Consider the following 13,386-nt stretch of genomic DNA (forward strand, 5'->3'; position numbering starts at 1 on the left):
AGTAATCAAAGTTAAACATTTATGTATGTATTATTATTAATATCATCCTAACAAGAGATATCAAGTCGTGTTAATGTTGAAACTACCAGACATGATCATCTTCAAACACAATCATGGTAAAACAAAAAAGTTATAGCCTTCGTCTTTCCACTTTTCCGACCTACAGTCAATCCATCGAAAACCTCTGAAATGATTAACGTTAGTGCCGGTTTTTTATTAGGTTTACTTGCCTCTATGTAATGCTTTACCTTAACTCATTGAATGCCAAGCTGTTTTCAGGAGCTTTGTCCTAGAGTGCCAGCAATCTAGACCATTGTTGATGATTTTTGTACAGCCACAGCATATTCTGTGTTATAGCTATGAACACATACAATGGCTCGTTTAAAAGGTGAGACTTTAAGCTCTCGGTGGGTGCAAACCGTGTATTTCTACACGCCTCTGTTCCTGAGAAATCCCAAGCTAAACAGTGGCTAGTTTTCATCAAAATCGCTGCTTTTTTTCTAGAAATGGAGATCTTTGATGAAATATGAAGTGTTGCCTGTTACTTACTTGTGTAAACTTTCCAGGAAGTGATCAGACCTGGCGAGACTGCCACCTAGTGATAGACCCACGAAAATGGCCTGGTTTTGACCTGACGTGCATGCGTCACTGATTCGACCCAAAGCGGCAACCGAGTTATGATAAAATGTCCAGATAAAATGTCCAGATTGTGCGTTTTCATGAGTTTTCGATCGTCATATATTTAATTTCCATTCATCACAGAGTTCCCAAAATCACTCTGTGTGTTAGAGTGTCTAGTTTTGTAATTAAAAAAAAAAAGCTAAAAACGTAATATTTAATATTACATTTTGGCACTCAATGAGTTAACATACAATGGTATTGTAGGCTACATAGCGTTCACTGAGTTTCCGTGCTGGCAGGACTTAGCTTCTTATCCAAACAATACGGTTATCTCCCTACTGTGCGACAGGCATAATAGCGTCATATTACGTCAAACATTAGCTTCCCTATAACCGGACTCGCTAACTATACTTCTTATGGGAACCTCAACGTTACAAATGAGGTAGTTGAGCCTGTTTTGCCTTCTATTGTTTATGTAGATAATACAGAAGCCACAATGTCGGCACAGGATATATGTTATATGAAGTTATGGGAGTTTAAAAAAATCCTAAATGAATGGGCGTTCTATGGGGTTAGCAGAGAGCTGATAACCACCGCTACATCAATACTTCTACTTCCGGGAATTCACCTGCCCCCTTGGTTTACCCTAGCTGACCTCAATATTGCTACGTAATGACGTGTAACGTGAAGTCGCGCATGGATGTGATGTCTCCGTCCTGCTAGCCAGAGCGCTCTCAACTCCGCTGCCATGTGTGAATAAACAAACGTCCCCTTGATGTCCCCGGTATAACGTTATTGTCGGGTCCTTAGGACGTCTTTGAAATGACCAAATGCAAATGTCATCCGAGGGTCCCCAGAGTCCTGCTCCGGACGTCAGTAACGCCACCGGAACGTCCGCTAGAGAACATTACGTTCGGGACCAATCGGGGACGTTGTGAATGTCCGTATAAGGTCCGGGGGACGTCCTGTGTTTGTCGGGTATGCTTATACTTTTTACACGAAGGGAAGACGCAGATATTTCCCTGCGGTTTGGCCTCTCATTTACATGAAAACCCCATTTTTATCACAGAAAACGATTATTTCTAAAAACTCCGGCCAAAGTGGAGATTTATGATAACGCCGGTTATGTGTTGTCGTGTCAACTGGGAGAAACAGGGTTTTAGGTTCTCAAACGTCACATTACGTGCCAGAAAATGCTTAACGTCATGTGAGTGCCCTATGTTTACAGTTTGTTTGGCTACTGATTATGGATGCTATTAAGGTGGTACACATTTTTACGTTTGTGCAAACGCTTTAGGCCTGTTTGCATTGGCAAATATTATTCAAAAGAGAAATAGGAAGTGATATGTTTCTGTTGTTGCTAATTTCGGGATTCTGATTGGCTAACGTGGGATTGAGCTTCTCCTTACACTGCCACCGACAGGTTTGGCATGCTCTTGATGGCATATTTACACAGGGAAACTTCTCTGAAAACTGACAGGTGTGCATGATGTTATTTTTGAAAATGGAGAGGGTGAAATGTCCGTTTATGAAAATAGCCGGCCATGTATAAATGTAGCCTAAATAGTTGTGATAAATGTAGCAGGCAGACCTTGTCTGCTTTCTTGCTCTTTCCTCCTGGTCTCTCCTGGCCCCTCTGCTAATGAGTGGGTGGGGCCAATCATTCAATTAGGCCCACCATGTGCTACTTTAGGAGCTCAACAGCAAGAAGCTCAGTAGGTTCCACGATTTGTCCCTCGGCTGAGCACTGGGGACAAATCGTGGAACTGAGTATGTTGCTGCCCTAATGCTGTAGACTAAAATGTGCTTGGTTTAGCTAAACTCAGTGGAAAAATTGGCATAGAGAAGAATATGGGCATGTATAGCTCTAAAATAAATGGATGTTTGGGGAAATGGGATCAGATTTGATGTATTTTGTTTGTCTTCCAGGTAGCACGGCTATTCCATCCGCGTTGCCCTCGTCGTAGGTCGTGCTGCTGTCTTGTCTTGTCTTAGTTTTGTTTGGTTTCTGTTTAGCTTTGCTTGCACTTGGCAACTGCCTGCATTGTACTTGTACTCTTTTATTTTACTTTACTTTTTTCTTAGTTATCAAGTGTCTGTCTATCCATTAAGTCTGGGAGCAACAACTTTCAATTGTTTGCTAATTTGGCAGGCAGGGTTCTCGCTGGCGGGAGGCTAGTCAGTCACTTAGTGGGGGTGCAGTAAAGGTGCACCTTTTGGTGTGAATTATCAGAATGTTTGCTGTGGTCTGTGGTGTTACTATTTGAGCTTTCTTGCTGTGCGTGTGCATGTGTGTGGGCTCTGGGGCACATTCTCAGTAGTCTGCCTCCCCCAGGTAAGCCCCTGCCTTGCTCATCCTGCTCCCCCAGGTAAGCCCCTGCCTTGCTCATTTGGCTCCATCATGCCTCCCCTATGGAACCTGTGTTAGTTGTGATCAATTTTAAAGTAAAAGAGCAACAAGAGAACATAATAAATATTTTTGTACTTTCCTAACTCATATTAGTCTCGTCTTTTTGCAGCTTTCCCCCCCCTTTCCTTTTCCCTGGAATTCACGTCTCTGCCTCGTGTATACGAACCTGTGTGCAATTGTGTGTTCTCTTAACTCATTCTCTGGGTGCTAGGCTCAGGGTGGCGTAGTCTGGCTACAGTGATTGGCTGTTAGTGCTGCTGTCCCTCTTCCAAAACCTCACCCTGCTACATAAATAAAAGCTACTACTCTCCAAATACATTCTCATTTTCTTTTCTTTTTATTATTTGTTGATTTGTTTGTCTGTCTCTTGTATGTCTTGGTGTCACAAGTACGCTGGCGATGACACCACTCTGTCCGGCATTATTTGTCTTGTGTGTCAATGTCTTGTATGTGGAGCGCTTTGTGTTGCCCTCTGTGCATGACAAATTTGCTATATAAACAAAATACTTACTTACATAGGCATACATACACATGCAAAACTCAGAAGTGGACTTTCTGACAAATACAACATTAGCAATATAACTGCAAGGGGGTGCATCAGACATATGGCTGCAAACATTCACAGCAAGTTTCATGTCAAGGAACCAAAGATTGGCTGAGATATAAAGTAATTTCCTGATTGGTATAACGTATATTAAACAACTTCTGCCATGACAGAGGCTAGTTCATTTGGTCGTTCAGTTTACAGACAGAGCTGACTAAAAACAGAACTGTTTTGGCAGAGTATAACCCTGCCTGCCCGGAGTGAGAATCAAGCCAGGGGACATTGTGTTGATGTTGCTGATGTGTTTTATCATTGGCAAGTGGAGCTTGTGCAACATGCCTGGCTCAACTCCAGGGTCCTTATCTTTGGCAAGCATTCTGCCGAAAACATTAATTCAGAGCAAAATGGTATAAAAATGTGGTGATAATGTAGTCCACAGAAAATGATTAACATGTACATGCAATTTTGGTTAGTAGGTCATAGTGAAGATCGACTGTTAAAATGTTGATCTTCAATGTTAAAATAGGATATTATAATGTATTGATCCACACTGTGCATATCTATTACTCTAGACTGTACCTGCCCAAAATATCTGCTTTCTTGGAAAAAAAGGTGAAATATCCCATTCTTAAAACTGACACCTAGGGAAAGTGTTTTTTCTTTACTAGATTATATAGACTATCATGTTGTTGCCACTGTGAGGTGTGTATTAATTTAGACACAAGTATTATTTTTCCTCTCTTTTTAAAATTCGTACACATGTGAAGACTAGTGTAAATGTGAGTTGAGATTGTTGATTGTTTCCGGCATTGTGATAGTCAGAGGATTTTGAAAAACAGACAATACTATGAAACTTCCACAGTTTGCCTTGGATAATGACCAAGAGGAAATCCAGTCAGGAATTATTTAAAAGGACAATGTAATATAAAACACACATGATATTAGTCTTCACAGGGCTTATAGGTATTTTATATTTCATTCTGAAAGCGAATGCAACTTAGGAAGATATAGGATATAGGAAATTCAAAAAGGACAACTTAACAGAGAATTAAACTGTGTTCATGCCACCTGAATGACCAATCAAAGTGTTGTTGGGTAGAAGTGTTTGGGCATCACAGTTGGAATGTGGCCTTGCACAATGTTTTGATGGGCTGAAACAAACTAATCTAGACTCTGCACCACTCTTACTAAGTGTTTAGCCTATACATTTTTAGAGTTTCAGTTGAGTAGCCAACACGTTTTCAGAGTTTTGCATTTCTCACTGTTCTGCAGGATTAGGTTGGTTTTCTAGGTTGTAAACCTTGTAAATGCAAATCAGAAAACTATAACGCATTATACGTTTTGAAAGGGCAAATCATTATTTTGAAACTTTTTAGATATACATTTGCACTCGTGTTGTCAGCTGGGAGTGTATAAGACACTTTTCAGAGATTTGCCCACACAGCTGCAAGCTTGCAAGTCGTTTTCATTCTATCAGGGTTATCATGCCGCTCTGCTTTAAAACTGTGAAAGACCGAGCATTTACAGCACGCCCACACCAGGGGGAGCTATCAGATTGCTTGTCTCTTGACTTTAGATTGAGTGTTAAGTTGTGACGTTACCTCTCCCTTTTTTTTGCTGAATGAAATTCGAATGAGTTGATGGTCATATGCCACACCAATACCACACATTTTCCCCCACTAATAACATGATTGTGACAACCACATCTCTAAATAACATGAATTGAAGGCATTTACTTTGCACACGATTACTCCATGCAAGGAGGCAACTTGATGGTGTGAATAATGCACAGTTCCACCATACAAACAGGAATGGTGTAGCCCCCTTTGCCTCGAGGGCTTTATACATTTCAAAGTATAATGAATCATTGTATTATCATTAACTTCTTATTCCAAACACGCACACACACACACTGACATAAAATAACAAACCTAACCTGGTCACGTCTGTAGCTGTGCAGTATGTAGATTGTGTAAAACTTCCATCCTGATGAAGACTCATACTAGTAAGAGATCTAGCAGCCTGGGGTTTTAGCTTGGTTGCTAGCACACTCGACTCCCGATCCGAGGAGCTGCTGTTTGCGGATTCGATTTGGTAGGGTAAGTGCATGGCTGAGCCACGCGGTAAACACAACGCATGTGACATTGGTGCCGTGACCCGGATCAGGAGCGAGGTTTAGGGGGTTGAGTGTGACACCAGCCAGCTAGTCTGTAAATGTGCAGTATGTTATGTAAACCTGCCTCCCAACACCTTAAGAGTCCTGCTAATGAGAGATCTAGCAGCCTGCTTAGCTCGATTGCTAGCACGCTCGACTCCCGATCCGAGGTGCTGTTGTTTGCGGGTTCGAGTCCAGGCGAGTGGCACACAGTCAATATACAGCAGGTTACAAATGCATCTTTAGCTTTAACAACCTTAGGCTGTGCACTTTCCCCATCTATGTTTATTATAGAATAAGGGCCCAACATAACACTCCATTTTGCAGCACTGTAAACCCAGATTTAGTTGTAATAAATGTTAGGTGGTCACTACTAATGTTTGTGTGTTTTGTGAAAACCCTATGTCATAACTAAAACAAATGAGTTGATTGTACTATATAAGTGAAATAGACAGTGCACTGATCATGTTAAGCAGAGACAAGATTCATTTTATGTTTTTGAAAGGCAGGAGGGGTCTAATAAAAATTCTGCCCATCAACTGTTCCTCCTGCTTCTCCTCAGTCCACAGGAGACATGAATGACTCCATGCGTCTTGCTGTGACAAATAGAGTGTCCCAGTGACGCCACTTCCTTTTGCCTCCATGGGACCTATCTTTCAAAAAATTTTGAACGCCAGTCTATGGCGAAAAAGAAATTACTTGTGCCTTGAATTACCCATATGATGTTTGTCAATTTTAAAGACAAATTTTCATGTAAAGACATTTGCCGTTTGTTTCGTAACTATTGAATTGTGAAAGATCATAATTCCTACGACGTTAGCTCATTCACAAGGCCTTTTCACACAGAGATCACGCTAAATTTGCGGGAAGAGGGGACGTCTTTTTGCCGTCTTTTTGTGTCTGAAAGCGAGGTGAAAATTTGCCGGCCCCACTGATCTGTTCACATGATGCAGCATTTTGGGGAGCCAGGAGGCAGGATCAGCTATAGTAAATTAAATTGTGACGTGCAACAGGGGGCGTGTAGAGTGATAGTCGTAGGCCTTATGTGCGTGGGCCTTTAGATACAGCAGGTGTGTGATTTCAAAAACCATGGCGGGAGAACCGACTGCACTTTGGTCAGCTTGCATTCGCTTTGCTGTTGCTGTTAGAATGTTAAATTCTTGCGATAGATGTCTTCAGACAATAAAACGTAATTTGGAAGGGAAATTGAAGAGAAGAGAATTTATTCATGAAATCATTTAATATTACAACAATAACTGTCTTAATTGAAACATGCTTCGCGCACAAATGATAGCCTAGGGCAAAGAGAATCTCAACATAAGGATACATTAGAAGATGATGATTAATGTAAACTTTGTCACACGACGTCATAAGCAGTTCTTTAAAAACGCAACGTTCCATTCAGTCATAAATCATTCAAGCGTAGGCCTAGTGCTCGTCATGAAAAGAAAACAGCAGCTTAATATTTTTCAGGTGTTTAACAGTAGGCCTAGGCGCACTGTTAGCAGTTATGCCGAAGGCAGTGAGATTATTAGGCATTGCATCCTGTCACTCAACATCGCAGTTCGGGTTGATAAGATTCAGTTAAATGTGAGTATTGATCATCTCAAAGTTTGGGACAACCTGTGGGATAAATTTTATATGTCTCTCATTGAATGTTTAGTATACCTTACATACATGTAGTGAAATCTAATTGTCATCTCCTTACTCTGACCCTTGTGTTTTTCTGAAACTCCAATGTTGGAATGTTTAGTTAAATTAAACCAAACAGCAGTGTAGGCAAAGCAAATCCTAATTGTTAGGTTACCATAGCTGTTTTTCTCTAGGCCTGGGCCTATCGGAAATCGCGACATAAGCACATTGGTTTCTTTTTTCTTTTCTTTCTTGTTCGCGTGTTGGGTAGTGAAGCAAAAATGCATTTAAAGCAATATCATGTGAGCCAGAGCCGATATGGCCAGAACTGCTGCTCTGCTGCTACTTGCGAAGTAGCCTATTCATCACAGACATCACATGTATCACACGAAAGAGCTTTTTCTCAGCCTTTAAACGATGTTAGTGGTTAGTTGTTGTGGTAAACGGTTCACAAGAAAAGTAACTTTAATTCAATTGATTTTTTTTGCGCCCGTCTCCCTACCCATTCATCTTGGTGGAATACTTCGCTAACTTTCCCTCAACACATGACAAACCATATATCAGAATAAACAGCAGACCTTACCGAACATAAAGGTGTAAAGCATTCCCCTGCACAGTTAGCCATTCCAGAGTAATCCGGTTTTAAATTTGCAGCAATGTCTTTATGCATGTCTCCAACTTTGCGGTTCCTAATGTGTTTAAATTGTTCATGTACATGGTTTTATAACAGGCCAAATTCAAAATAAATGTTACAAATATCGCCTAGATATCTGTAAGCATTACAATCAGAGGATATACATATAGGGCAGACAGACGCTCATGAGTTCATGCTTTGTTTTATCACTGGATTTTAGGATAGCCTATCATGGCAACTGATTGCATTCCAAGCTACAGTCAACTCTAGTAGGCATTGAATGACTGGAGACTTTGTGAATTTATAGATTGACATAATGTGCTGTCTCTGCTATTGCAGATTACTATTTATTTGCAATCTCTTGTGGTGGGCTGGACATAGCATTGAAATGCCCGCCCAGATTCCCCTTTCCGCCTTGACCCATTCACACTGGTGGCGGAACGAAAAAACTCGGCAAAATGTCTAGGGGGCTTGGTAGTAAATCGTTCCGCCTCGGTCTATGTGAAAGGGACAGTCGTTCCGCGATTCTGGTACATAAAATCGCGGCGATTTTGCCAGTGAGTCATTATTTACTAAAATGTGCACATAATATACTACATTCTATGCACAATCTAGTAAAATGAGATCATAATTGAGTAAAATGAGTGCACAATTTGGTCAAATGAACCCACATTCTCACAATATATTTAAAAAAAAAATCTTGCCTACATTATAGCCACTAGCCTACTCATTTTCTATCTGGTGCAAAACAAGAATCATTTCGATGCAAAAACACTTGATAAAGAAATAACTGTTTGTAGCCTATTATACTCAAACCAAATAACTCTGAAAACTGAACTGGCGGATATGCGGTCATAGAAAAAAATATATTGAACATCACAAGCAGCTCCAGAAGCTCTGAATTTGGTGAAGCCTTATTTTATTTCTGGCTTTTTTCTGTCTCTGCAGCAAGTAGGCTAGCCTATTTGTTTATCTTGCACAGATGCACTGTAAGGCTACGTTTATACAGTGACGATGAAAAGAGAAGACGCAGAAGTGGCGTCTCGTCTTTTTTTTATTCACGTTTAGACGAGCATTCTCAGGGGGAAATCTTTGTTTATATGAATACGCAAGAGTATGTGATATTCGATTGGATATGCATTCCAGACCGCTGGGTGGTGGTGTGATAGAACCCCGGTATGTCACGCGCCGACATTCTAATTTGACAGTTTAGCCAGAGAGGTAATCAAGGATCTTTGGTTTAGCCGTTTAGACGGAGACTCAACCTGGGTCGTCTTCAAAACTCTACACTCTGGAAGGAGTCTTCAGAGTTTTGCGTCTTCAAGCCCCGATGGCGGGGGCGCCGTGTAAACAAAAGGCACTTATGATCAAATATTTTGTCGTCTTCCTGCGCAATCGTTCTCATATAAACGGCCCCTAAAACTCATGACAAGACATGTCATCTCACGCTACGCTATCAGCGTAATATATGTGACTCGCAGTGGTTCAAACGAAAAGTGCATTCTCTGTTGGGATAGTGATGACAGACAAACTGAGAGGGATAAATGACAGCAGCAAAGTTTCCCTTTATTTCATACAAATCGTGTATTTTTCGTTCATAGTCAACTTATAATACTGATCTGTCATGAATTTGCACGAGTTGATTCTCAATAATACAAAACAAAATGCGTTCCGTATCAGTTCAATACGGAACACATCTTTTTCCCTGCAAATACGGGACGATTCCGTATTTTACGGAACGGTTGGCAACCCTACTAGTAGCGGAAGTAAAACGGAAGTCACTGGGACACTCTATACGCTACATTAAATGGTGGGTGAACTTTCTGATGAACTTGGTGAAAATGACAATTCTGATGAAATAGCCCAAAATTCAGTTTGACCGATAGTTAGCTAAATGTTTGTTTACATGATTAACTTACAACCTGAGAAAACTAAGGTAAAGGTAAAGTTAGCTTCGTTGTTAGCATGCTAGTATTCTTTCGGAAAGTTAGCTCATGGTAGCTACCTTAGCACAATGGGTGTGTATGGCAGTTTATAACAATATCACATATGTTTTCGTGTAAATATACTTGTCTTGGTGCTACTTAGTTTAATTCAGACTTCATCACTGAAATTGGTGTTTCTGTCTGTAGACAGTTTTAGCTAACAATAGCAGCACATGTTGGTTAGCTTTTGGCTAATGTTAGCCGATGTCCATTCACTCATTACCCATTTGCATTCATAGCAGTGATATAGCAAACTTTTATTTCAACTGAGTAAATGAACATGAAATATTATGTTCTTTTTTATAGGTTCTTCATCTTCAAGATACAGTGGATGTGGAATATTTATGAGTTTGAATGTTGTTTGTTCATGTTTTATCAATAATAAAAGGCATTCCTATACATGTTGATGAATCTCTTCAACTTTTAATAAAACAATTAAATTAATACAGTAGCCTAATCTTAAAATAAAACATCTACAGAACTTAGATTAGTTCATATTTTAATGAGCTTTTTAACATGCATTTTAACCTATAGTTATTTTATACAACTGCAACTTCTGAAACAATAATTTAAGTGAACTAAAGATTTTGAGGAAAGACTACTAATGTAAGCTTAATATGTCAGCATCAACATAAGGTTATTAGTTGACACAACTAACCTGTTTAGTTTTATGTTTTGTAAAAACTAGAATGGTTTAAGGCAATCGGTTTCCACGCAATTTTCTAGTAATGGCAACTAGTTCGGGTTTAGAGTGAGCCCTTGTGCTGTTCCTGGTGGATGTTTTGGCGCAGGACTTTATCTCCGACTTTGAATTTGTCATTCAGGCCTTTTTCAAATTTTCTGAAAGCCTTCAGTCTTCTTCATAGTAGACATGAAGGGTCTGCACACACCCAGGGAGACAACTCTTTGCAAGTCACTATTTCTTGTGTCTTGCGTCTCCACTAAGTTATCTGTACAAGAACAATACAAGTAATATTACATCATGCATCATGGTAAGAACATTCATGTCCATCGCACGTGGGATAACTTGCACAATGTCCTGCCTCTGGAACCTCAACAGTTTATCTTGCGTCCCTCCCAAACATTAAAAAGTACTTTGGGGAGTACTCGGTGGGGAACTGTTTTTTTTTTTTGTTCTCAGCACAAATAGCATAGCCTGACAGTGCTGGTACAACATATTTTGCTTATCACCCACCAGCTTGTTTGGGACCCTGTAAAGTAAAAATAATTTGTCAATATATTCTGTGATAGTTATGAACATTCGATCTGCAGGATAGTACAGCAACAGGTACCCTTACCATTCATCCTCTCCAACAGCCCATTGGTCTGGGGGATGGTATGGGCAGCACAGGCTCCTTCTGAACTAGGAGGCATAACTTTGAACTTTGGCATAATTGATCTGTCAGGAAAAAATAGTCTTAGAAAGAGTATTGTCAAATTTCCAGAGTCAACTGTAAAGAAAAGTTGCTCCTACCTCATGTTGCTCACAAGTTGAGAAGTTGCTCACACCCACGGTCTGAAAGATTTTTAATTATTTTTTTGAGGTCCAAAACAGAAACCCTCCTCTGCACTCTTGGACTTAAGGACATATGCCTCGGTCCATTTGGTAAAATAATCATGTTTTTATCGTGGTTGGTGGAGGGGGGTTATTCCTTTATATTCCATCATATACCCATAGCTGCCAACTCTCACGCATTGGCCGTGAGACACACGCATTTGATTAGTTTCACACACTCACACGCCACACCCCCGATTTCTCACGCTGAAGTGTCAACCCGGTCGGTCAGATGCCTGAAAAATGAGTTTAGCCTTACTATAGATCTACCTGTTGAGCCACGGTTATGCTTTCAGAGACGGTGAGAGGGTTCAAGAGCACCCCGTCTGTGGAATTTTCTAAATTTTCTCTCATTTGCGATGCTACTTCAGAAGCCATCCCATTAGCATCTCCCCCGCATTTCCCCGGCTTCAGGTATGCTTTGAGTATTATTGAGTGTTTTTCACGCTGAAGTGTCAACCTGGTAGGTCAAATACCTGGCAGATGAGGTTCAACTAAACTAAACCTATACATATGATATCACACATCATGTGAACAAACGGAATCTAAGCTTTCCAATGATATTAGCGCCAAGTTGCTGTGATAAATGGTTCGCGAGAAAATTATCATTGAACCGACATGCAATTTATTTGCATTTTCCACACAGTGCACACCCATTACTCTCGGTTTAATATCTCACTAACCCTTCACACAACACGTGGCAAAACCCATATCACAATAAACCGCAAACATTACTGAATCACGAGGATATAAAGCATTCCTCTGTGCAATAAGTGGTTCCTGAGTAGCCTAATCCGGTTTGAAATTGCAACACATTTCTACATAGCCTCATTGGGACGAAATTATAATGTATTCTAATGTAAACTATTTGTCAGTAGGCCTACATACATTTTTGTAAATTGCTCAGCCATAGATTATCCCACTATCATGGTTCTTATATTGTCAGGTTCCAGCTAATCCCACTTACACAGATAAATTAATATATTTATATTTGCATGCTTCCTAGTGACATTAATGCAATATGAAGAAAATCAAATAACGAGACACAAATATTGATATAAAGCCTGACATAAGCCATATGCAAACATTCCCATCATGCAGATATGGGTACATCCTGAAAAAGGAATAGCATGTAGTAGGCTATAGGCTTACAATGACCAATATATTATCTTAAATGAACTAGCTGAATAACACAGGTGACCACTTCTGCATAATTTCACGGAGTGCTGAAATGTTTCTGAACTGTGAAATGTAGGCCTAGCAAATGTTTTTGTGGTTGTGAACTTATTGCAATATCCATAACTATTCCACCTGTGTATGCATGGTCATAATTCTGAAGTGCAAAATAGCTTAGGCTACAGCACAAATATTTCCATAAAAATAAGCAAGTCTGACCTCAGAATTTATTTTGAAAGTGCACCTGATTGATGCATTTAAAAGTTAAAATATAAAAACATTTCTTAAATTCTTACCAAACACCCACCCACTTTTAAAATTGTTAGTGTTAGTTTGGACCCCACACACACACACACACACACACACACTTTTGGCGTGCGAAATACCAGTGCTGTTTTCAGCATCTGTTTAGTGCTTCATTGTCATTTTCATTGGATTCTCCCATTTGCACGTAAATCGCTCATAAACTTTTTTTTTGTTACACGCATTCTCCCATTCTGCTGTCACACACACAGTGACAAGCGCCAAATCCCCTGCAGTGTTGAAGAGATCAGTCGTCCCCCTCACTTTTGATAAGGTAAAAAGCCTTATAGGTACGCCAAATAAATAATAACTTATAGGTTTACGCTAGGCTATGTAAAACTCCCCATTAACAGCGTCACGTCACTAACCAC

The sequence above is a fragment of the Alosa alosa genome, chromosome 1 (genome assembly GCF_017589495.1).
Source record: "Alosa alosa isolate M-15738 ecotype Scorff River chromosome 1, AALO_Geno_1.1, whole genome shotgun sequence".
NCBI classification, from domain to species: Eukaryota; Metazoa; Chordata; class Actinopteri; order Clupeiformes; family Clupeidae; genus Alosa; species Alosa alosa.